Here is a 23,634-nt window from a genome sequence, read left to right on the forward strand (position 1 = left end):
CGCACTTCCTATACGCATTACAAAACACAACATTCAAAGTCCCTGAATTTTATTTTACTACGGTTGAGGGTAAATGAGGGCCTTACTATGGGATTTAAGGCTTACCCGAATAGCTACGCGTAAACTCATGTGGGGGTGGTATGAGGGCGGGTTTGCACTGCCCAACATTCAAGTATACTACTGGGCATCACAGTTGACAGTCGTTAACCAGTGGGATTATTGACCGCAAGAATAACTAGCATATCAGATGGACTGGTTTCTCATGGGTCCTGGGAGTTATAGATGAGCCCTGTATACAAACCCTAAACGCCAGTGCCTTACGGGTCAGACAGCCCAAATGATTGCACTATGGCACAAAGTAACGAAAAGACTGGGCTGGCATAAGAAAGTGGTGCAGGCTATGCGAAACAGCTGGGCAGGCTAAGTGGCTGTCTGCGTTTTGAAAAATGGGACATCATAGGTATATCAAAGGTGGGAGATCTATGGGTGAGAGGGTTTGTGATCCCATTTTCAGACCTATAGATGGAGTACAAAATGGCAGATACGGAAACATTCAGAAATTTACAAATAAGACAATCCCTGATGCCGCCATTCGGGAAACATCGTTAACAACGCAAGCATTACAACGTGTGCCTTACAACACATTTTTAACATCGCAAAATCTATTACAACGCATGTCATTACATCGCATAATCCATTACAACGCATTCCCCAAAGTAACGCCCCAGAGGAGTTAGAATAGTAATTGCGTTGTAATGGATTATGCGCCATAACAACATGCATAGTAATGAATTTTGCGATGTAAATAAATGTGTTGTAATGACACGCGTTGTAACGCGTGCGTTGTAAAGTGTCAAATTCGCACCATTCCACCAAATGGACTTTTGTCAGAGGCCTTCCCGTTAGAGGATTGGCACTTATCGGAGCATATGAGCCACCGACTAATCTGTATGACATATCAAAAGGTTGATAATAATAAGCCTGACCCTCTCTCGTGACTTTGAAAATGTTGGCAGGGGGATCTAGGGTACCTAGAGGATGAGGAATGGCAGGAAAAAACTTGCCTCCCCACGTGAGGTAGCCGTTACGTTGTGACTTAGATTAATTCAGCTTAAGATACTACATAGATCTTATCTCTCTTGTGGCACACTGACCGAAATGGGAAGAAGACAAAAAGCTAAGTGAACAAGGCTCTGCACACAAGAGTGTATGTTCTATCACATTTTATGGGAGTGCCCTGCCGTCAAAATATATTGGGAGTCTATTATTTCTCAGCTGCACGGGATGTGTGAGAGGGAGATTCATCCAACACCCAAACTGTTTCTACTTAACATATGGGAGGCCACAGATATGAGCCACCTGGAACAGACCAGAGTTACCCTGGAAATGTTAATAGCTAAACAAAATTTTGCCCAAAAATGGGGAGCCAGAGAGGCGCGGACTCTGGGGGAGTGGGAGAGAGACATGGACTAATGCATGATAGCAGAAAAGGATGTCTATAGGAACAGAGGATGTCCCGGGAATTGGGACCAGATATGGGGTAGATGGAATGCTCATAGGGGTAATATATGCGTCTCCCCAACCAGTCGGTTAGACAGGGCTGGACTTAGTGGGACTGCTGGGGAGTGAAACAAAGTAGAGTTGTGATAATCGGTATGTGATCTGAACTGTGTCCAATATTGTAGGAAGGTGGATACCTGACTATGGTTGCCCCCAACTTTTTGCCTGGTGTTTTGCTGGTTTTCCGACTTAGTTGACCTGGGACCCTGCTATTCAGGGCCCCAGGCCTACTGCTCTCTCTGTAAAATGGATTCCATGTACCTTAGGTACATATCTAATTGGTACTGGGCCACCTTATCAGACCCTGTAACTCAGGGCATAGGTGTACCCAGGGCCTACCAGGGGCTGCAGCATGTCTTATGCCACCCCTGGCTGGCCATCTAGATCTGTCACAACTGGCTGCACGACAGCTGGGGCAAGGTGGTGTACTCACCCTTTGCTTTAGATATAGTATACCTATATCTAACCCTAAAATGGACACATAGATTCCTATCAGTCACTCCTATGGCAGGCCTTGACAATCCTGAAGGCAGAGTGCTTGGAATTATGTGAGATGGTGCTCTGGCATGAGCTGAGCCCGTTTGCAGCTTGCGGAACCAAGCACTAATAGCTGTTCCATGATAACGCGTACCATATACTCTTAAGTGCATTATAATCCTCGCGGTTATATGCCAACTCTGGTATCGCTTTATCAAAACATGTCGAGTAAGGTGTCATACGAATTGGAATACTAACCCCTCACCAATTCTGGCGACGGGGTTAGTATTCCACCCTTCTAGAGGGACACGACATGTATGTAACTGTGAACCCCGGTTAAAGTTAACTCAAGCCTCAGCATCACAAAATGGATGCTGCCACCACAGACACAAGTCTGACCTCCTGCTGCTGGGAGTCCTTCCAGCGAGGGAGGCTTGGACAAAGGGTTTCCTGTCAGGGGCGGTGCTAGCACCATCCCAGACAGGGTTTTGTGTATCCTGGGTAGGCAGGGCTTTAGAGGAAGGTGGCTGCAAGTGGCACCCCGGTGCTCACTATGCATAGGCCGGCTAGAACCAGTTCCAGGGGCACACCAGCCCCTGAGCTGGGGAAAGTCTGGCATGGGAGAGGGGTGTAACCACCCCCCTTCCTGGTCCCACCCATGGGCAGGACCTAGTCGCGTGCCAGCCCCTTTCCTTAGTATAAAGATAGGAGCGGGCACCCTTCCAAATTAGATCATTTTTGAATCCTGAAACTACTTCCTACGAAAGGAACTCAAGACTTCTTCCTAAGATTTCTCCCTTGTGACTAAGGAGTAGTCACCCTGCATCTGCAGGCACCAACTAAGAACACTGTGGTTTGCTGCACGTCCTTCCTCCGGAATCCGACCGACCAGCACGACGAGACCCGGCTTCCCTAGCACCTCTGACCTCTACCTACATTGTCAGCTCAGCTGAGATCCGTGGGTGTGACGAGACCTCGAGGGACCGGCCATCTTCAGAACTGCACAACGCTTATCCAGCACGACCGCCGAGGGATCCTCGAGTGAGTGCTTTGGGGTTCGAGAAGCCCTAACCCTGAGCAGCTCCAGCACCGAAATCCAGCCCCCCAGCATCCACGAGATCTGCGTGGGGCCCTTCTGCTCTTTGCTGCTCACCGCGTTGTCCGGCTACTGTCCTACTGGCTTGTGGCCCTCTTGACGACGCACCACGACGACAACACCGCCGGTCTAGTTGCTCCAGACTGGCCCTTGCTCCCCTCCAACAGAGGAGCACCCCGGACCCTCCTGGTCCACTCCAGACGCCATCTTGTGTCCACCGCGTGGGCTTGCATTTGCCAAGACTTGTTGCCCCAATCCTGGGTCCAGCGACGTCGACAGCAGACACCTTCGTGGGACAGCTCGCACCTCCATCCTGGTCGCCGACAACGCCTCCTGGTCTGAGAGACTGCAGAGCCCAGCGTCGCCCACTCACCTGGTTGAGGTGACTCCATCCGGTGCCATCCTGGTGCCCATCTAATCACTGGCTAGTGATTCAGAACTTGGTCCCCTCTGCTTACAGGTATCCTCCATCATCGATCCAGGCTTGGATCCCTCCGAATCTCTTCACTGGTCGCCTGCCAGCAACTTCTTCTTTCAGGTTCCTGGTTCGTCAATGAGGGTTTCCGACGACACTTGAACCCTATGCAGCCGCAGCCCCTGGGCTAGGTAAACCGAGTACCCCGGTGCTCCAGCGTAGAACAACTCTCTAAGTGTCCAGATCCACTTTCGTTTTTGACCTACCTAGTCGGGTTCGCCCGAGAACACTAACTTTGTAATTTCTAGCAACCATAGACTTTGTCCCGCATCCCGCGTGAGAGTGCACACTCTGCACCCGATCCCCCTAGGCCTCCTGCTAGTAATCTGGAGGTTCAGTAGTCCAGTCCTAGCGATCCTAAAGTCTATGAGAGTAGTATTTACCTGCTAGTAATTTCGCATTCCACTTTCAGAGTATATGGTTTTTCGTGCCCCTCGGGCATTTGTGTAAATTGTGCGACTTTCAGTATTTCTTTAAGAGCTTGTGTTGTGCTTAGCACCCTGTCCTCATAAAGAGTCCAGGGTTGTTGTGTTCTAAATAAATATACTTTTATTTTCATAACAACTTGTGTGGTGTCCTTTCACTTGGTGTTCAAGGGGTATATGTGATGGTATAACAGCTGGCTGAACACGCCCTCTAGAGTCTAGCCTAAAGACTGCTCTTGTCCATGCTACTAGGATAGCTGGTCTACGGTTGACTTACAACCAATCATCAATAAGGGTTGTTTGGACTGATACAAAGTGCTCACTAGAATAGTGAACATTATATATCAGGCCAACTTCTCACATTGGTGAGCAGCGGTTGGGATTTAAGCTTGCTGTTGTTTTACCACACGTATCCTAAGAATATAATTTGAAAGATCACATAAGTACCCAGGTACATATAACTTAGCTTAGAATACTCTGAGTTCTACTGAACCAGCTGTTGTAGTTCAACAGGGCCTAGCACACCCTGACTACAACTCTTAGCAAGGGATCAGTAGGCAAACAAATAGTGTAGGTAGGTGCATCACTTACACCACACTAGAAGCATGTCAGACAAAGGAGGGAACTCAGAGGCCCCCCTTGTGTCAGTTGACCCTCCACAGGTCACTTCCAGATATGCTGCTCTTAGCTTCTAGGAGATGAGACAAGTGTGTACCTCCAGGAAGCTAAAACAGCGTTCTAACCCTACCATTCCCTTTCGGATTGGTCTCTTAGAGACTTATGATGCTAGGAGGACTGCTAACACAGACCCTTCTCATCCAGATGGGAGCATGACCCCCTTAGAGGGAACCCTTGGGGACCCTGACCTCAACCTCAACACAGGCAGTGATCAGGAGGGATAGGATCAGAACTTATCAGGGGATATTATGCAGACAAAGGTCAGGTAGAAGTCAGTAGACTCACTAGGACCAACTTAAGCAGGCATGAGAATGGAACTAGGGGACCCCTAGGACCACTCTCAGGTGGGATTAACATTGGAAATGGACGAGTTAGGTCTCTACCTAGAGGCTCTAACATATCCATTCGAACTAATGGCTCTCAGAACTCTTCTCACAGAGGGATGACATCCCCTCAGAGAAGAGAGCATGAAGCTAAGATGAGGGAAGTCAATCTGAGGATTGAAAGGGAAGAACTTGCCCTGGCCAAAGAGAGACTTGCCCTTGCTCGAGAGCAGAAATTGTGTGGGCTAGAGCCCACTGGTGGCAGCATTGTACCTAGAGAAAAGGACAGGAGTTTAGACACTAGACACTTGAGTAAGATTGTGCCCCCCTTTAAACAAGGGGAGGACATCCACAAATGGATGACTGCTTTGGAGAGGGCCTGCACTGTACAGTGTGTCCCCCAGAGTCAGTGGGCAGCTATCTTGTGGCTCTCATTTGAAGGCAAAGGTAGAGATAAGCTCCTCACTACTAGAGCTGAGGATGCTAACAATGGGGAATGACCTGGAACTCTCAGCATGGGCTGAGGTGGAGCAAGAAACCCACTCCAGGATGATAGGCCTACCCAGAAAGGTTAGTGGGGCAGTAATAGCTACAGCCCCAGTCCAAGCACCATTCCTCCCTGAAAAGGTTGGAAGGGCAGTGATAGCCACTGCCCAGGCTCAGACAGACTTTCCAGAACAGGATAGGAGGGCTGTGACAGTCACAGCCCAAATACAACCTGAGTGCCTTCCTGAAAAGGTTGGCAAGGCTGTAATGGCCTCAGCCTCTACTCAAACAGATAGTGAGGCTGTGAAGCCTGAAACAATGGATCACTCCACTCAGACAGAGAGCATTGAGGAGGAAGAGAAATCCCCCTCCCACCAGACTCTAGGAAAGGATCAGCCTCCTCAGGGAACTGATCTGACCCCTTGTGAAGGAACTGCCTCAGAGGTAGTCAGGCCTAGCCTGACAGAGCCCCTGATGTCAGTGGACCCTTCCAAGGTGGGGCCCAGTCTGGAGCAGGTAACCTGCCCCTCTCTACCCTGCCTCAGTCAGCCCAGGGCTGTAGAGGTCAGGGAGGCCAGTGGTGGACCCCAAAGGGCCCCCTGTCCAAAAGCACTTCCCAATCAGCAGATTAAGATCACTGAAGCTAGTAGTCCTAGCCAAGTGAAAATAAAACAAACTCCTGAGGGATCCCCCTTAAACTTAGTTAGGGAACTCCCATAGCTGGACACTGCTGGGCACAGCCAAACCTGGGGCCTAAAATTCCCAAACCTGACCTGTCCCTCCAGTAAGCCAAACAGAGGGAATCAGCCTCCAGCTTTAGGTAGCCAGAGGTTGACCCTGAGAGCTCACAGCAACTCAGTCATGGGAAGAAAGGCATATAGGGTGAATAGTGATTGGAGGAAGATGAGCCCAACATTAGTGGAGCCTCACTTCAGTACTCCATCCCAGCACCTGCCTTTTACTTTGCCAAAACACACCACAGGTAGTGATTCCCTATGGTGGAGACCCTCAGATACCCTTAGGGTGAGGGATTGGTTAGTGGACCATGATACAGGGGGTAACCATGCCAGTGCATGTACCACCTCATATGGCCACTCAGGCAATATAGGCTTACCTGGTCAAGGATAGCCTTATCTCCTTTCGTTTGGGGGGGGGGGGGGTCGTGTAGGAAGGTGGATACCTGACTATGGTTGCCCCCAACTTTTTGCCTGGTGTTTTGCTGGTTTTCCGACTTAGTTGACCTGGGACCCTGCTATTCAGGGCCCCAGGCCTACTGCTCTCTCTGTAAAATGAATTCCATGTACCTTAGGTACATATCTAATTGGTACTGGGCCACCTTATCAGACCCTGTAACTCAGGGCATAGGTGTACCCAGGGCCTACCAGGGGCTGCAGCATGTCTTATGCCACCCCTGGCTGGCCATCTAGATCTGACACAACTGGCTGCACGACAGCTGGGGCAAGGTGGTGTACTCACCCTTTGCTTTAGATATAGTATACCTATATCTAACCCTAAAATGGACACATAGATTCCTATCAGTCACTCCTATGGCAGGCCTTGACAATCCTGAAGGCAGAGTGCTTGGAATTATGTGAGATGGTGCTCTGGCATGAGCTGAGCCCGTTTGCAGCTTGCGGAACCAAGTCCTAATAGCTGTTCCATGATAACGCGTACCATATACTCTTAAGTGCATTAAAATCCTCGCGGTTATATGCCAACTCTGGTATCGCTTTATCAAAACATGTCGAGTAAGGTGTCATACGAATTGGAATACTAACCTCTCGCCAATTCTGGCAACGGGGTTAGCATTCCACCCTTCTAGAGGGACACGACATGTATGTAACTGTGAACCCCGGTTAAAGTTAACTCAAGCCTCAGCATCACAAAATGGATGCTGCCACCACAGACACAAGTCTGACCTCCTGCTGCTGGGAGTCCTTCCAGCGAGGGAGGCTTGGACAAAGGGTTTCCTGTCAGGGGCGGTGCTAGCACCATCCCAGACAGGGTTTTGTGTATCCTGGGTAGGCAGGGCTTTAGAGGAAGGTGACTGCAAGTGGCACCTCAGTGCTCACTATGCATAGGCCGGCTAGAACCAGTTCCAGGGGCACCCCAGCCCCTGAGCTGGGGAAAGTCCGGCATGGGAGAGGGGTGTAACCACCCCCCTTCCTGGTCCCACCCATGGGCAGGACCTAGTCGCGTGCCAGCCCCTTTCCTTAGTATAAAGATAGGAGCGGCCCCCTTCCAAATTAGATCATCTTTGAATCCTGAAACTACTTTCTACGAAAGGAACTCAAGACTTCTTCCTAAGATTTCTCCCTTGTGACTAAGGAGTAGTCACCCTGCATCTGCAGGCACCAACTAAGAACACTGCGGTTTGCTGCACGTCCTTCCTCCGGAATCCGACCGACCAGAACGACGAGACCCGGCTTCCCTAGCACCTCTAACCTCTACCTACATCGTCAGCTCAGCTGAGATCCGTGGGTGTGACGAGACCTCGAGGGACCGGCCATCTTCAGAACTGCACGACGCTTATCCAGCACGACCGCCGAGGGATCCTCGAGTGAGTGCTTTGGGGTCGAGAAGCCCTAACCCTGAGCAGCTCCAGCACCGAAGTCCAGCCCCCCAGCATCCACGAGATCTGCGTGGGGCCCTTCTGCTCTTTGCTGCTCACCGCGTTGTCCGGCTACTGGCCTACTGGCTTGTGGCCCTCTTGACGACGCACCACGACGACAACACCGCCGGTCTGGTTGCTCCAGACTGGCCCTTGCTCCCCTCCAACAGAGGAGCACCCCGGACCCTCCTGGTCCACTCCAGACGCCATCTTGTGTCCACCGCGTGGGCTTGCATTTGCCAAGACTTGTTGCCCCAATCCTGGGTACAGCGACGTCGACAGCAGACACCTTCGTGGGACAGCTCGCACCTCCATCCTGGTCACCGACAACGCCTCCTGGTCCGAGAGACTGCAGAGCCCAGCGTCGCCCACTCACCTGGTCGAGGTGACTCCATCCGGTGCCATCCTGGTGCCCATCTAATCACTGGCTAGTGATTCAGAACTTGGTCCCCTCTGCTTACAGGTATCCTCCATCATCGATCCAGGCTTGGATCCCTCAGAATCTCTTCACTGGTTGCCTGCCAGCAACTTCTTCTTTCAGGCTCCTGGTTCGTCAACGAGGGTTTCCGACGACACTTGAACCCTATGCAGCCACAGCCCCTGGGCTAGGTAAACCGAGTACCCCGGTGCTCCAGCGTAGAACAACTCTCTAAGTGTCCAGATCCACTTTCGTTTTTGACCTACCTAGTCGGGTTCGCCCGAGAACACTAACTTTGTAATTTCTAGCAACAATAGACTTTGTCCCGCATCCCGCGTGAGAGTGCACACTCTGCACCCGATCCCCCTAGGCCTCCTGCTAGTAATCTGAAGGTTCAGTAGTCCAGTCCTAACGATCCTAAAGTCTATGAGAGTAGTATTTACCTGCTAGTAATTTCGCATTCCACTTTCAGAGTATATGGTTTTTCGTGCCCCGCGGGCATTTGTGTAAATTGTGTGACTTTCAGTATTTCTTTAAGAGCTTGTGTTGTGCTTAGCACCCTGTCCTCATAAAGAGTCCAGGGTTGTTGTGTTCTAAATAAATATACTTTTATTTTCATAACAACTTGTGTGGTGTCCTTTCACTTGGTGTTCAAGGGGTATATGTGATGGTATAAAAGCTGGCTTAACACGCCCTCTAGAGTCTAGCCTAAAGACTGCTCTTGTCCATGCTACTAGGATAGCTGGTCTACGGTTGACTTACAACCAATCATCAATAAGGGTTGTTTGGACTGATACAAAGTGCTCACTAGAATAGTGAACATTATATATCAGGCTAACTTCTCACAAATATGATACACTGTACACTGACAATATGTACTAAATCTGCTCTACTTTACCTGAATGCTGTATGACGGAACAGTTTTCAATAAACAGAGTTTATTAAAAGAAAAAAAAACGCAACACCAGTAAAAATCCTTTGCCAGACAGTGCTCTCAGGGCCTCACTCATACAGTCACATGATTGCCCAATGCACCTGGCACATTGGAAAACAGTAACCCGCTCCCAGCAGTCTTAAATTGTTGAAGAAGCTTAAACACTGTGCTAAGGTGGTGCACCAATCATGTAACCCTAGCTCACTTTTCTCTAATGGGCCGATTTCTTGTCAGCCTTTCTTGTTAACAGACACAGAGAAGAACAATAGTGCTAGGCAATAAAAAGCTTTTGGAGGGGAAACATGACAGGAAGGCATGAAAACAGTTTCCTCATATATCCAGGTCTCATAACGTCTGCTTTCCTTTAGATTTTACCAATGTGCAGCGAAGAATTTCTCTCATACACTCTAAGCACACAGAGGAGGGGACACAAGGTACCATTCTGTACATCCAGTGTTTATCATAGGTTGTAGGTTTCTTAGGCATCTCACACATAGATATTGATGGTGTTTCAATTTTCTTGTATTCTAGATAGAGGGAAAAGGTGTAAAAGAAGGCCAGACAACCAGAATAACAGCCCAGTGTTGCTGCCAAGGCTCATATGTCCACTCTTCCCCAGGGTTCAATCTGGAATTTGACAGTATTGGGTCCTTTTTGGCTTACAGGAACTTGGGAACATACGTTGTGATCAACTTCACTCCTGCAAAAAGATCCAGGTGAGAGCCTGACACCAAATGGGTCTCGTCCTTGCATGAAGACAATGTGACCAGTGGTTACGTGCCCAGATGTCCGGCATGGGAAACATGTGATCACTGTGTATACCTAACTTATGTGGCATTGGACTTCATGGTGTCTTAGAAGCACGCGTATCCCTCCGGCCATGTGTTTTTTTATTGGGGTCAATCTCCCTGGACCATTCTGTTATCGCTGCATGTATCTGTGGGATTAATCTGGGATTTCCTGTTCGCGCATTTGCCTGCCGGCTACCTGCTGCCCCACCTGTGACTGTGTCAATCAGTAGCCATAGGCCTAGGTCTCATGCTTGAATACATAATTCTGAGTCGGGGTCGACGTGGAGTTCACAACAGGTGAATTACTTGATAAAGATGTGATTTTGATTCAAATCAAATCAAAAAGTCTTTTATTCGATTAAACATTTTGTTAATCATAAAAAGTACATCATAATTTTTAAAACATAACCTCATAAAAAACACATTATTATTATTACAATGTTACAGTACGATTAAGAAGCATAAAAAAAGGGGAAATACACTTTAAATCATCTACATAGTTAATACAGATTTTCAAAGATTTAGGTCTTCATTTCTTATTGCTTTACGAATTGTTAAACATGATTTCAAAAACATGGCTAAATTCTTTGCCACGTATTGTGATTCAAGCTGTTGCAATGCTAGAAACGCCGGTCGACAGGTCCTCAGCCCCATCTGACGCAGCACTGGAAGGACCCAGCCTTTGCGTGTTATGGCATAAAAATGGCAGAAAAAGACTACATGCATGGTTGTTTGGGACGAGACCTTATCACATGGGCATTTCTCCAAGTCATGAGACCAATTTAATGGGTTTGGAAAAGTCACCAATCGAAAAAACAAATTAAAACGGAACCTGGTTAGTAGGTATTTTTCGTGGTTGGATAAATGGTATGTGAGATAAGGCTGTATACCTGGTGACACTTGGATCATCAAGATGTGAGCGTTAGTTTGCTTGGGTACTTCGCCGCACAAACGAAGTTCCCTAAGATGATTAAGACAGTGACACTTAAGGGTTTTTCTGCTTAACTCACTGATTAGTGATGGCTCTATGACATATTGGTTAAGATCCAGATCTTTCAAAAAGTTGACAACATATGCCAACCATGGAATATTTTTGCAGGATGTCAACCCTAAGCAATCTAAGATCAAGGCACGAGTGAGATGGCATTCTGGCTTAGACCAGATACGGTGCCATAAGAGCATTGGTTGACATTTGATGTAATCAGCTAGATAGTCAATCCCAAGCTCAATATGACATCCGTATGTGGGGGCGCTCTGTGGGAGGGCCAACAGATATTTAGCAAAGCCATTTTGGATTTTTTGGAGTTCAGTCGTGTTTACATAGCCCCATACACCGGCTCCGTATGTAGCAATGCTCTGACATTTGGCTTGGTGAATTTTAAGTAATACGGGGGGGGGGGTTGGTTTACCCATTTTTCTAGAAAATGAAACAAGGGCAGAGGTGGCACGTTGGTAAAGCAATTTTCTAGTTACCAGTGCCCTTTTCCATGTAAGCTGTTCGTCTATTAGGATACCCAGATAGGGGTATTCCCTGACACGTTCCAGTTTGGATTGCTCGATGCAGAGATGTTTAGAGCTTTTCACCTTGGGCCCTGTTTACATGACAAAGGTCTTGGTCTTATTCACCTTTAACCCAAGTGAGAGCATATAGTTACAATATTTGTCCAACTGTTTCTGTAGCTGTACTAGGGACCTAGCGAAGATTACAGAATCATCAGCATAGAGTAATGCTGGGATAGGGCGATGATTAATAGTAGGTAAATCCTGACTCCCTTCAAGCATGGCTGCTTCCAAACCATTGGTGTATAGATTAAACAGGAAGGGAGCCAGGACACAGCCCTGTCTAACTCCGGGAGTTATTGGGAAAGAAGATGTTAATTCGCCACCCGTTCCAAATCTTACGCAAGCAGAAGCTTCAGAATAAAGCTCGCGCAGAAATTTGATGAGAGGCGGATCGACTCCCAACTCCTCCAAAATAGACCACAGCTTAGCGTGGATTACACAGTCAAACGCCGCGCTAAGGTCGACGTAGACCATGAATAGATTGCCCCGTTTAACTCCCACATACTTTCCTATTAGAAGTGTCAGGTTTAAAGCCTGTTCAACAGTACCCAGTCCCTCCCGGAATCCATACTGGAGGTCGGTAAGGATGTTCTTTTCTGCCGCCCAATCCTGTAAACGATCAAGAATTAGGCGGCCCGCGACTTTACCCAGTGAATCCAGGAGGGAGATGGGCCTGTAGCAGGCAGGGTTATTTCTATCCCCTTTTTTAAAAATTGGGAGAAGTATGGAGGAGGACCAAGAGTCCAAAAGGCCAGTGCTTAACACTGCCACCATTAGCTGGGTAATGATTGGGGACCATAAATCGATGTTAGAGACAAATATGTCGAGTGGGACACCATCCGGGCCGGGAGCCTTTCCAGTTTTTGAGGAGGATAGTGCACTTATAACCTCCCCCAGGGTGAAAAATAAATCAATTGGATACACCCCTTTTCTTGGGCACACAGTTGCTTGGTTGTGCTGCGCCGCGCTAACCAGGGGGAATCACTAATGATCTTGGAAAAGTGAATCACCCACTCGTCCGCTGTCACTGCTACATCTAGGTGTTGATGCGTGTTAGCCTCAAGCATAAATGGAGATTTGACTACCTGCCAGAACTGGGAGCTGTCCTTTGTAAGGCAGCTCTCGTGTAGTTGAGCCCAAAATTTTTTCTTATGCTCTTCTTTACATCTGATTTGGGCCTGCTTGTATTCAAATCTTAATTTGGCTACTTTGTCCTTGTCTCTAATTGGGTTATGGAGTTCTTTCTTTAGGGCGGTTAGTGCTTTCCGACATGCCGTGTTGAACCATCTTGGGTCAGGGTGAGTCCCTGGTTTATGGGTTCGAACTAACTCATTCTGAATGGTTTTAAGGATTTCCCCAAAACTGGAAATAATTTGCTCGGGGGTAGAACCCTCTTTAAGGCAAGTGTTTATCCAAGGGAGTGCCTTAGTTATGATCTTACTTGATGTTACTAGTGGATCTACCCGTGACCATTTCACGGAATAACCGTTGGTTCTATCCATACTTAATGCTTTTTGGGTCAGTAAGCTCTTCCTTGAAAAATGAGGAACGTTCATGGATAGCTTTAGTACAATGCTGTAAGGGAAGTGATCGCCTGATACTTCTGTTCCTGTAGTAAACTGATAAAGTGTACCCTTTAAAGAATAAGAACACAAAATAAAATCTATGGTGCTAAAACAACCCCTACCGTGAAAAGTAGATTTGAAGTCCACGGGAGGGTCTACAAGTTCATTGGCGTACAACATTTCTAGAGACATTAAGCTATCATTAAGGGAGTCTCCTACCGGGGAGTGGGTAAAATGTGTCAACGGGCAATCATTTTCATCTAAAAGGCCACAATCAGTTTTCTTATAATTTGGACACACTTGTACATTGAAATCACCTCCCCATATTACATTACACAATGTAGATGAATGTTTAGCACGTTGTTCACTTATAGACATGGTAATTGCAGACACAGTTTTCATACATTCTACCTGGGATAAATTGTTGTAAAAATTAATAATACTGTATGACGTACCATTTATAAAAGTGACCAAAAGAATTTGGTAATTCGGGGTAGTACATAATATGGAGATTTTTCTTACTGCTAGGTTGTTTGAGATGTAAATGACGAGACCCCCCATTGGTCTGCCATGTAATGATGGGCAGGCCGGAGAGTGAAATGTTAAGTAGCCTTGTATGTGCAATGGGTCAATTGTCCAGGTCTCTTGCAAACAGATTATCTGGTGTGTGGTAAAAAAGTCCAACCAGGATGTCAATAGAATCTTGGTTCGAAGACCTGCCACATTCCAAAACAATATCGATACTAAGTGGAACAACGAGGTTTCATTAATAGGTACAGATCTTCCTTTTTGTGCTGGAGTTTTTGGGGATGCACAGGGATCAGTGTTAAGGGGGGAAGGCAGAGTTACACCTTGATGGGAATTAGTAGCAATAGGGCAAGACAGGGTAGGATCACATTGATGAGAATCTTCAACCTCTGTGTCAATTATAACTGTTGTAGTTGTTGGAGATGTCACTTTGGTCAGTGGACTTGAGGGTTGAGAGAAGCTTGGTGGCATTGAAGATGATAAGCCAGGTAGGGGTGAGATCCCATTATCCAGTCCCAGGACTGATGATGGTCAATCCACCATCTCCAGGCAGTCAAACCTGTTGTAGGTGGAAACTCCCCTCCAATCTGGAAATGGCATGGTTTCTCTGCCTCCTTGTCCTGACCAAGTTGACCAATTCATTTTACTGTTCCAGTTGCCTACCTGGGTCCAGTTCCACTCAGGGCCTGGTGATAGGGATTTAGCTGGGGGGTAGAAAAAGGCTAATCTTTTTGTAGAGATTCCTTCAGGAGAAGTTTGAGGCCCCCATGAGGAAATAAGTTCCACAGTTTGGGGATCTTCAAAGTTTATTATTATACAGTCTCCTGGGATCAGTTTTGGCTCCTTCCCTACCCAGGGAACTCTGCGAACTGAAACGACTCTGTTGTTAGCATAAGGCGGAAGTGGCCGGTTCATTGACAGCCAGTGTAGTACCTTGTTTTTTAGAGACCATCCAGGCTCATCAGAGTTAATGTGCAGCTCTGGGACCCCAGTCATAATGATAACATATGGTGTAGCTTCTGGGGGGAGGTAAGCAGGGCGCGCTCCATTGCGTCTCGTGTTATAGGCTGCGTTTTTAGGGGCTGGTGTCTTTTTAGGAGCTGAAGTCTTTTTAGGAGCTGGTGTCTTTGCTGTAGTTGGAGTAGCTGGTAAATTGGTGGATTGGCCCACTGATACAGGTGGAACAGGAAGAGAGGAAATAGCAGACTTTTTTGCAGCAGTATTAGCTGCTGTATGCTGCGCGGTTGTGGTAGTTGTATTAGCTGGTTTTTGTTGGACCGCCACTGCGGTAGTCACCACTTTGGGGACTTTAAGTGTTTGTGGAGGATTTATTCCCCCTGGGTTTTTTTGTTTTGGGTTATGTATTTGGGCCACAGAAAATGAGGGCGTAGGGATCGAGCTTTTCTTAGCTTTTAAATCAGATGTTAGTATAGCTAGAGATTTTTCGATTTTTCATAATGATAACTCTAAAGGTTTGAGATGATGTTTTATTAAAGCCTCTATGGAGGCCAGTATGTGAGTATCATGTATATTTGGATCCCGCCTATTGCATGTATTGCCACTCAAAATAAGATTATGCGTGTCAGATGAAAGGTTTATTATTTCTGACGTTGTGGTAGTGAGGAAATATAATTTTTGATCGAGTAGTGTTCCCCAGCGCGTACCCCACCGTCTCCATGTACTAGCTTGCAGTGCATGTGATTTCCCTCCTGTGTCAGCTATGAAGACGCAAATACATTTGCGTCCATCTTTAACATGTCCTCTTTCAGATCCGCCATGAACGGATTGAATATTCAGTTCCTATATAAGCCGTGTCACCGTCTTTTTGTGGTACACTTTACACGTTTTTCAGCTCAGGTGAAGTAGGCCCTGATTCTGCCATCGAGCCTCTTCCTGCCTTCCGACTCTGAGGGCCTCAACCCAGGCTGCCTCTGTACCAGTGACCCCCGCCTTACTCCTTGCGCGTCTCCGGCGCTTGGCTCAGCCACGGCCTGCCAAGACTGTATTCAACCTTCGAATAATCTGCTCCACTCCTCGAAAATACATTCCTGTCTCGTAGTTCAAGTAAACATCCTCCCAGCTGCAGGAGCAATGGGCCCGGTCTTTCTGTCTCCGTGCAAGTAATTCATAGACTCCGTTGCCATGGTAGGCCCATGCCCCCTCACCCCGCATGCCGACACGTAGACACATATACACGCACTCACAATCAGTATAAGGTAGCCTCCGCCCGAGAGACCTTTTCCCTTCCCTTCTAGACACTACAGTTCCTTAAACATACGATATCAGATACGATTTGGGATTAGGTTGATCTGACATCCTAGACTTATGTCTACACTTGTGGTGTTTAAATGTCAAGTCCCCTTCACCCTCCAGTTACACGTCAGACACACGTCAAGCTGCTGCGCGCGCATCTCTGCCATGAATTTCTGCTGACACTGCAAGATTCTCCTATGAATCCACCCATTTGTGACCTCATGATGAATGACGTTTTTAGTGCACGCCTTTATGCCCGCCTATTGCAACGCCTTTTCTATGACGTATTCATATGTTATCTCTCCTTTTTCCAGCTGTTACGCCTACTGCCTATTCGTTTAATGTAATGCATTGACTATATATATGAACTTCTGTAAATAATATGTTGTCTGTCTGCCCCTTCCTGAACCTGTGTGGTGACGGAATGGTATGCCACCTTGGTTCGAGCCAATAACCCAATTCCTTTTTTAGGAATAAAACCCTTTTGAGTAAACCTCAATATCCCGGATTTTGCCTCTTATTTATCTGAGTTATTCTTATTGATTTTACCGTATAAATTATGCATAGGTAATTAATTTTACCACAGTTCTGGCGCCCGAACAGGGACCCCTCCCCCACCCCACGCGCCGGAGGTGCGTTGCAGGCCTAGCCCCCTGCCACAGCCGGACGGACAACTACGCGTACCCGCAGGATTTCCTGTATCTCCCTCAGGCCAACGGAGGTGACTGAGGCTGCGATCGACACCCAGACGAGGCGGTGAGGAGTGCGGAGGATCCCGACCTGAGCCTAGCTGAGAGAGCAAGATCCGAGGTATACGGAGGCCCACCTGGTTCCGAAGTTCCGAAGTATCTGTGTCACGAGTCGAGTCCGAATCCAGTCCGAGCCCAGTCCAGTCCAGGGTTTCCGAGGCCTTCTGTTTCCGTGCTTCCTGGTGAGTACCGTTGCTAGGGACGCATCCTGACGTGCGCATTAACTTGTGCCGGTCAAGACGGGTTCGGGTACACGAGCCTGGTCTGCACTGTTTAGCAGTGTATCTGTACTGTTTAGCAGTATATCTAGTTTGCATCTGTAAGGTGTATCTGTACTGTTTAGCGGTACATCCTGTTTCCAGTAGTTGGTAGGTTTTCATTGTAATTAATGTGGTTCGTTCTTGAAATGTTTTGATGTGCCATCCAAATGTTGTGGTATGAGTGAATGTCCGATCATCTATTGTGCTTACACGTGTTCATGTTCAGTGTGTTCATATCTAAGTAAGAACCAAGTAGCCAGATTAAAGAATGCCGTTGTTCTCCAAACTAAGACAAATAAAAACCTGTAAAGGGGTTCTGGAAGAAGCTGTTCCCATTCCACCTAGGGACACTCCAGGGTACTTTATGTACCATAAGCACGGCCTAGATGCCGTTTTATTTCTCGACTTATGGGTGGATTACACTAAAGAACTGTCAGAGAATCAGAGATGGCCCGCTGCTGGGACGTGGGATGCAGATTGCATCATGAGAGTAGAAGAAGCTTTATGGAAAAAGAAAGCCAGACAGTCACAGAAGGATGCCATCGAGTTGTGGCGTAAAGAATCGCATAGGCGCACAGAAAAAGCACACAGATTAGAAGAAAAGAGTAAGGAGGAATCCGACAAGACCCGAGAAAACGCATTAGTTGAGGAAGGTATCAGAGTAAAATTAGAACAAGTAGACAGACAGCGAAATACACTCGTGAATGGCATGTTCCCCATCTTGTCTGAGGGCTTGCCTAAGGCCTCTCCGGAAGTACCGAACGACCTACCACCCCCATTGCTTCCGACTAAAAAACACCAGAAGACAGCAAAAGACATTTTTCTTTCCTCCTATCTAGACGATGTAGCCCCCGCATATGTTAATACCGCATTGCCACGAGTACCTGCGCCCAACGGACAGGACGATTATGCACTTCCTCCCCGACAAGCTACTCCTCCCCCGATCCCTGCACCCCCTACTACCCTCGACACAAACCCGACAAACCCCTGAGGAGCGGTAGGTTTCCAGACCCCGCCACCCACTCACCGTATGACCTTTAGAGAAATAGCGCAACAGCGTACACCTAGAACAGATATTACAATTTATGGAGATCGCCTTGCAGACTGTAGATATGATCCAGTACCTGGTAAAAAGAATGACGAGAGAATGTTACTCGCATCGGTACGTTTACGGCGAGTCACGAACTTCCTAATGACACTACCTGGAATGACAGATCACCTAGATCGAATATATATAGTTTGTCCAGACAGGAGTAGGGCCTGATAGTATTAAGGAGGCCATGGCCTATCAGAAAGTGGATACTAAAGCCAAGATATTGCGGTTTCTCATAAACTGCTTAATTAGAGAAGTGGATAGGCCGGGTATGAACCCGGAAGACGTAAAAGCACTCCACCGATGGGGTCAGAATATAGCAGATGGACAGCATGACAAAGAGGCTTGTGTAGATAATATGTACCGAAGAATCAGAACTGCAATAAACAAGATGCATGAGAAAAGACAGCCCACACCGGAAGTAGATTCAGACAAACATGAGTCCACGGAGGAGGAGGCAGAGGAGGAAGTCGAGACACCGGAACACACACAGTTGCCGGCCAGAGAAATGATAGCTTATGTAGGTAAAGGAAGACCATTTAATAATTCAATGCGCCCAGTGCGCCCAGAAAGTAAAAGGATATATCAGGAAGCCATGTGTAATACGAGAAGTCCCGAACACTTATTCCAAGCCACTGATAGAATACTTCAAGAACGAATGGGGTACCATGTACTCGATTCTATGGATGAACAAGAACTAGCCAGGTCAGCCGTTCAATGGGCTGACAGCTCTGAGAAATATGGTGATGATGCGTTAGCACATACGTTCTTGAACCTGACACCGGGTGAACAGCGTTTAGCTGGTATGTACATGATACAACATTTGCTCTTGTTGTATAAATGCCAACATTCCGATCCAGGCCCTCTGCCTGACATATTAATAGAACTGGTCACGAACAGATGGAAAGGTCTAGGTACCGATCTAATTAAAGTAATTCTAGAACATCGCCACAAGTATAGTACATTCTTATGTCCGCAGATCAATTTAGCACCCGTTATGGAACGAAAAACCATGTATTATATGGATAGACAGAATCCGTTGCGAGAAGTGCACCCCGTACAGAACGCAGACAGCACGCTTAGACGTGTGTTCGTGTATACACCTGTAACTAAAATGGAATTATTGGAAATGAAGAAACTAGTACCCAGTCACGATAAAGATCCTGCAGGGTTCCACCGCGAAATAAAAGATATGTTATTAATGGGCGATTACACTTATCCCGATCTTATGAAAATACTGAAAGTATTACTACCTCCAGGCATATACGAGAAACTCAAAGAAAAAGAGTGGGAGGTGGGAGACGCAAAGATTGATTGGGCTGCATTACAAAATGAAGAAGATACCCGAGTGCCAGGCCTAGGACTTGGAGACAAAGTTAAAGTGTTACCAGGTTTATTAGTACAAGTGTTGCCACGTTTGTTGAGTACGAAAAAGGAAGACTGGGGTGCCATCTCAGCATGCAAACAGAAACCTGATGAAGACACTAGTGATTTTTATACACGATTTGAGAAATGTTTTGGTATTAACAGCGGTCTGAAAGCAAGTAGCGAGTCATATCCACATCTTTTTGTAACGAAATTAGTTGAAAATTCTCTGCCCCAGGTTAAGAATAGAGTACTGAAAGTAGAAAGCACTTGGCAAGCTAATACTCCATCACAGATGTTACAAATGTTACAGTACCACCAGAATAGACTTAGAGAAGAACAAGAACATGAACAGAGACGTATGAAAGATACCAAAATGAAAATGTTAGTTGCTCAGTCGGTTCCCGCCGACGGTCAGAAAAAGGGTGCGACCCAACACAGTAATTCGACAGTTCCTGTGAAGGGTGTATGTAATTATTGCAAACAGCCAGGTCATTATATAAATGATTGTGCAGTTCTGAAACATAATATCGCCACGGGTAAGACCAAAGAAAGACCCCGTCCTCCTAGACAAGATCAGCCCTTACAACAAGTGCCCCAGAACATACAACATATTGCACCCATGCCAGCCTCCACACAGACCGTAGCGATACCACAACAACAGCCCATTACCGCAACACAAAACACAACACAGCAGATGTACCAGTATGCACAGAACGATTACCCTGATTACCAGCGGTATACATGAAATAGCCTGGAGAGGGAATTCCGCTTGCCTCTTATTGAGGTTCCTGTAGATCAAAATGGTCCTTATGTACATAGTCAAGTACTAGGAAAAGACAGAAAGTTTCTCATTGATACAGGGGCAAGCAGAACTACGATAAGCCACAACGAAGTACCAGGGGCACCCCTCTCAGGCTCACAGAACGTGTCCCTTGGATTTTCAGGAAAACCCATTATTAATGAAGTATCACAACCCCTCCCTCTTGCAGTAGGTCCTTTGACACGGACTACAGATTTATTGCTCACGAAATCATGTCCAGAAAACCTGTTAGGCATAAAAACATTGAAAGCTCTGGGAGCTATTATATGCTGTTCTCCGGAGGGAGTACGATTGTTTTTGCGAGATTTCAAAGGCCATTATGTATTGAGAGACATGGATCCCCGACTACAGAACGTCCCTGCACACTTGTGGGCGCAGGGCCCCACTGATGTAGGTTGCATGCATATTACCCCATATCGAGTCACACTCAAGGCAGGAGTGGTATTACCACGAATTCGACAATACAAGTTACCCCCAGATGCTGTAGTGGCTTTACTGAGAATAATTGACGAACTGATAGCACAAGGAGTGGTTGTGGAAACTGACTCCAATGTGTGTAATTCTCCTATCATTCCTGTTCTTAAACGTACTGACCCAAATGCTCCACCTGTTTATCGATTAGTTATTGATCTGCGCGAATTGAATAAATGTATTGTACCACAGTACCCCGTGGTCCCAGATATCTCTTCATTACTAACTGCTATTGATTCAGAAGCGACGTTCTTCACTGTAATTGACCTCAAGAACGCCTTCTTCAGTGTCCCTATTGATCCGGAGAGCCAATATTTGTTCGGATTCAGTTTAAATGGACGATCTTTCAAATTTGCCCGCGCACCTCAAGGATTCACAGAAAGCCCCAGCATCTATAGTCAAGCATTGAAAAAGCAACTCGACAGTATCCACATGCCAGTTCATACTGCCCTGCTTCAATATGTCGATGATCTGCTGATCACCGCTCGAAGCGAACCCGAATGTGAAAATGCTTCACTGACTGTTTTGAACTTCCTGGCAGACAAGGGACACAAGGTGTCTCCTTCGAAGCTACAATTCTGTGTTCAGCAAGTTGTGTACTTAGGTCACTTGCTGTCCAAAGTGGGGAGGCAGCTCACACCTGATCGCATTCAGTTGATTATAAATATGGCACCACCCAGAACACAAAAGGAAGTACGGGCTTTCATAGGCCTAACTTCATACTGCAGACAATGGATTCCCCAATATGCATTTCTAGCGAAACCACTCATTCAGTTAACGACACAGGAGGCAGCGACTTCGACTGTCCTCCCTTGGACTCAGGAACATACACAAGCTTTTGAAGACTTGAAGAAAGCCTTATGTCAAGCACCAGTTTTAGCGACACCATGTTACAGTAAGCCTTTTACACTTTTTGTCACAGAACGTGAGGGTACTGCCTTGTCAGTCCTCACTCAGGAACAAGCAGGTTCACACAAGCCTTGTGCTTACTTTTCTAGCACATTAGATCCAGTAGCCCAGGCCCTTCCGGCGTGTTTGAAATCAGTTGCAGCAACAGCTCTAGCAATCAGACAGAGTGATTCCATTGTGTTAGGACATCCATTGACAGTACAGGTTCCACATGCCGTGGAAGTCCTTTTAAATCGAACTCAGACCCAACACCTGACTATAGCAAGATTGACAGGTTACGAACTGACGTTGTTTCAACCACACATCGAAATCAGACGCTGCAGCACATTAAATCCTGCCACGTTACTGCCACTAAATGGAGTAGATCCATTGGCACATGATTGTATTGAAGTTATTACTATCACAACAAAACCCAGACAAGACTTGACAGATGTTCCGTTACCAGATCCAGACCTGACACTTTATGTGGATGGTTCCTGTATGAGAACAAAGACAGGAGAATTAGTGGCAGCCTATGCTGTCACGACAGACACGGAAATCGTTGAAACCAATTGTATTGACGTTTTGTCAGCCCAAGCAGCAGAGCTTATTGCTCTGACACAAGCATGTATTCAAGCCAGAAATAAGAAAGTCAACATATATACTGATTCACGTTATGCATTCGGAGTCGTTCACGACTTTGGAGTCCTCTGGCGAGAGAGAGGTTACTTAACTTCTCACGGGGCCAACATCCAACACGGTCCCCTCATTCAAGCCCTGTTAGATGCAATACATCTACCCACTGCAATCTCTATCATGAAATGTAAGGCACATACAAAGGTTACTGATATCATCTCCCAGGGTAACGACCTGGCAGACCGAACAGCAAAGCAGACTGCTCAGAACCGAACTCATGTAACTGACCCGACACAAATAGCTGTACCATCACACTGCATGACAGTCAGGGATCCCGCACATGATGTGATTGACATACAAACACATGCAACACCAGATGAAATTAAGGAATGGACTAAACTAGGAGGGATCCAAACAGACCAGGGTTGGATGACGAAGGGAAAATCTACATGGTTTCTCCCCGACTCTATGGTACAAGTCATCATTAACACGATACATAGTCCCGCACACCTAGGAGAGAAAGCAATGCTAGACAGTATTCAACACATATGGTCCAATAAAAACTTACGGGCAGCAGCCAAACAGAAAGTGCGTACTTGCATGATTTGTGGTCAGTTCAATCCCGGTAAAAGCATCCCCGTAGAACAAGGTGGATTTCAGCCTCCCGAACATCCTTTTGAAATACTCCAGATGGATTATATCCAGATGGAACGCTGTCGAGGATTCAAGTATGTCCTCGTAGTCGTATGTGCTCTTTCCCGATGGATAGAAGCATACCCAGTTCCCGATTACACTGCTCCGACCACTGCCAAGCAGCTGGTTCGTGAATACTTCCCACGGTATGGTTTGCCCCGTATCGTATACTCAGATAATGGCCAGCCATTCTCATCCGAGCTCGTGAAACACATTACACTTTTGTTAGGCTATCAGTGGAAGTTCCATTGTGTCCGGCATCCTGAGGCAGCAGGTCTCGTGGAGCGCCATAATCAGACTTTAAAGATCCGACTTTCCAAGATCTGTAGAGAGAAGGGTGTGGACTGGATAGTTGCTTTGCCGGTCGCCCTCTTCTATATGAGGATGGTGGTCCATTCTCGATCTGGGCTATCCCCGTACGAAGTGGTTTTTGGTAGACCACCGAATATGTGGGGGACGCCTATTCCACGAAA

The 23,634-nt window shown here is 46.9% G+C and overlaps 1 protein-coding gene across 1 annotated transcript in view; it reads right to left on the bottom strand.

Annotated features, from left to right (window-relative positions):
* MEI1 (meiotic double-stranded break formation protein 1) overlaps positions 1-23,634 on the bottom strand; it is a 3,731,473-nt gene that overhangs the window by 2,999,429 nt on the left and 708,410 nt on the right. The window lies entirely within an intron of this gene.

The sequence above is a fragment of the Lissotriton vulgaris genome, chromosome 1_1, assembly GCF_964263255.1.
Source record: "Lissotriton vulgaris chromosome 1_1, aLisVul1.2, whole genome shotgun sequence".
NCBI classification, from domain to species: domain Eukaryota; kingdom Metazoa; phylum Chordata; class Amphibia; order Caudata; family Salamandridae; genus Lissotriton; species Lissotriton vulgaris.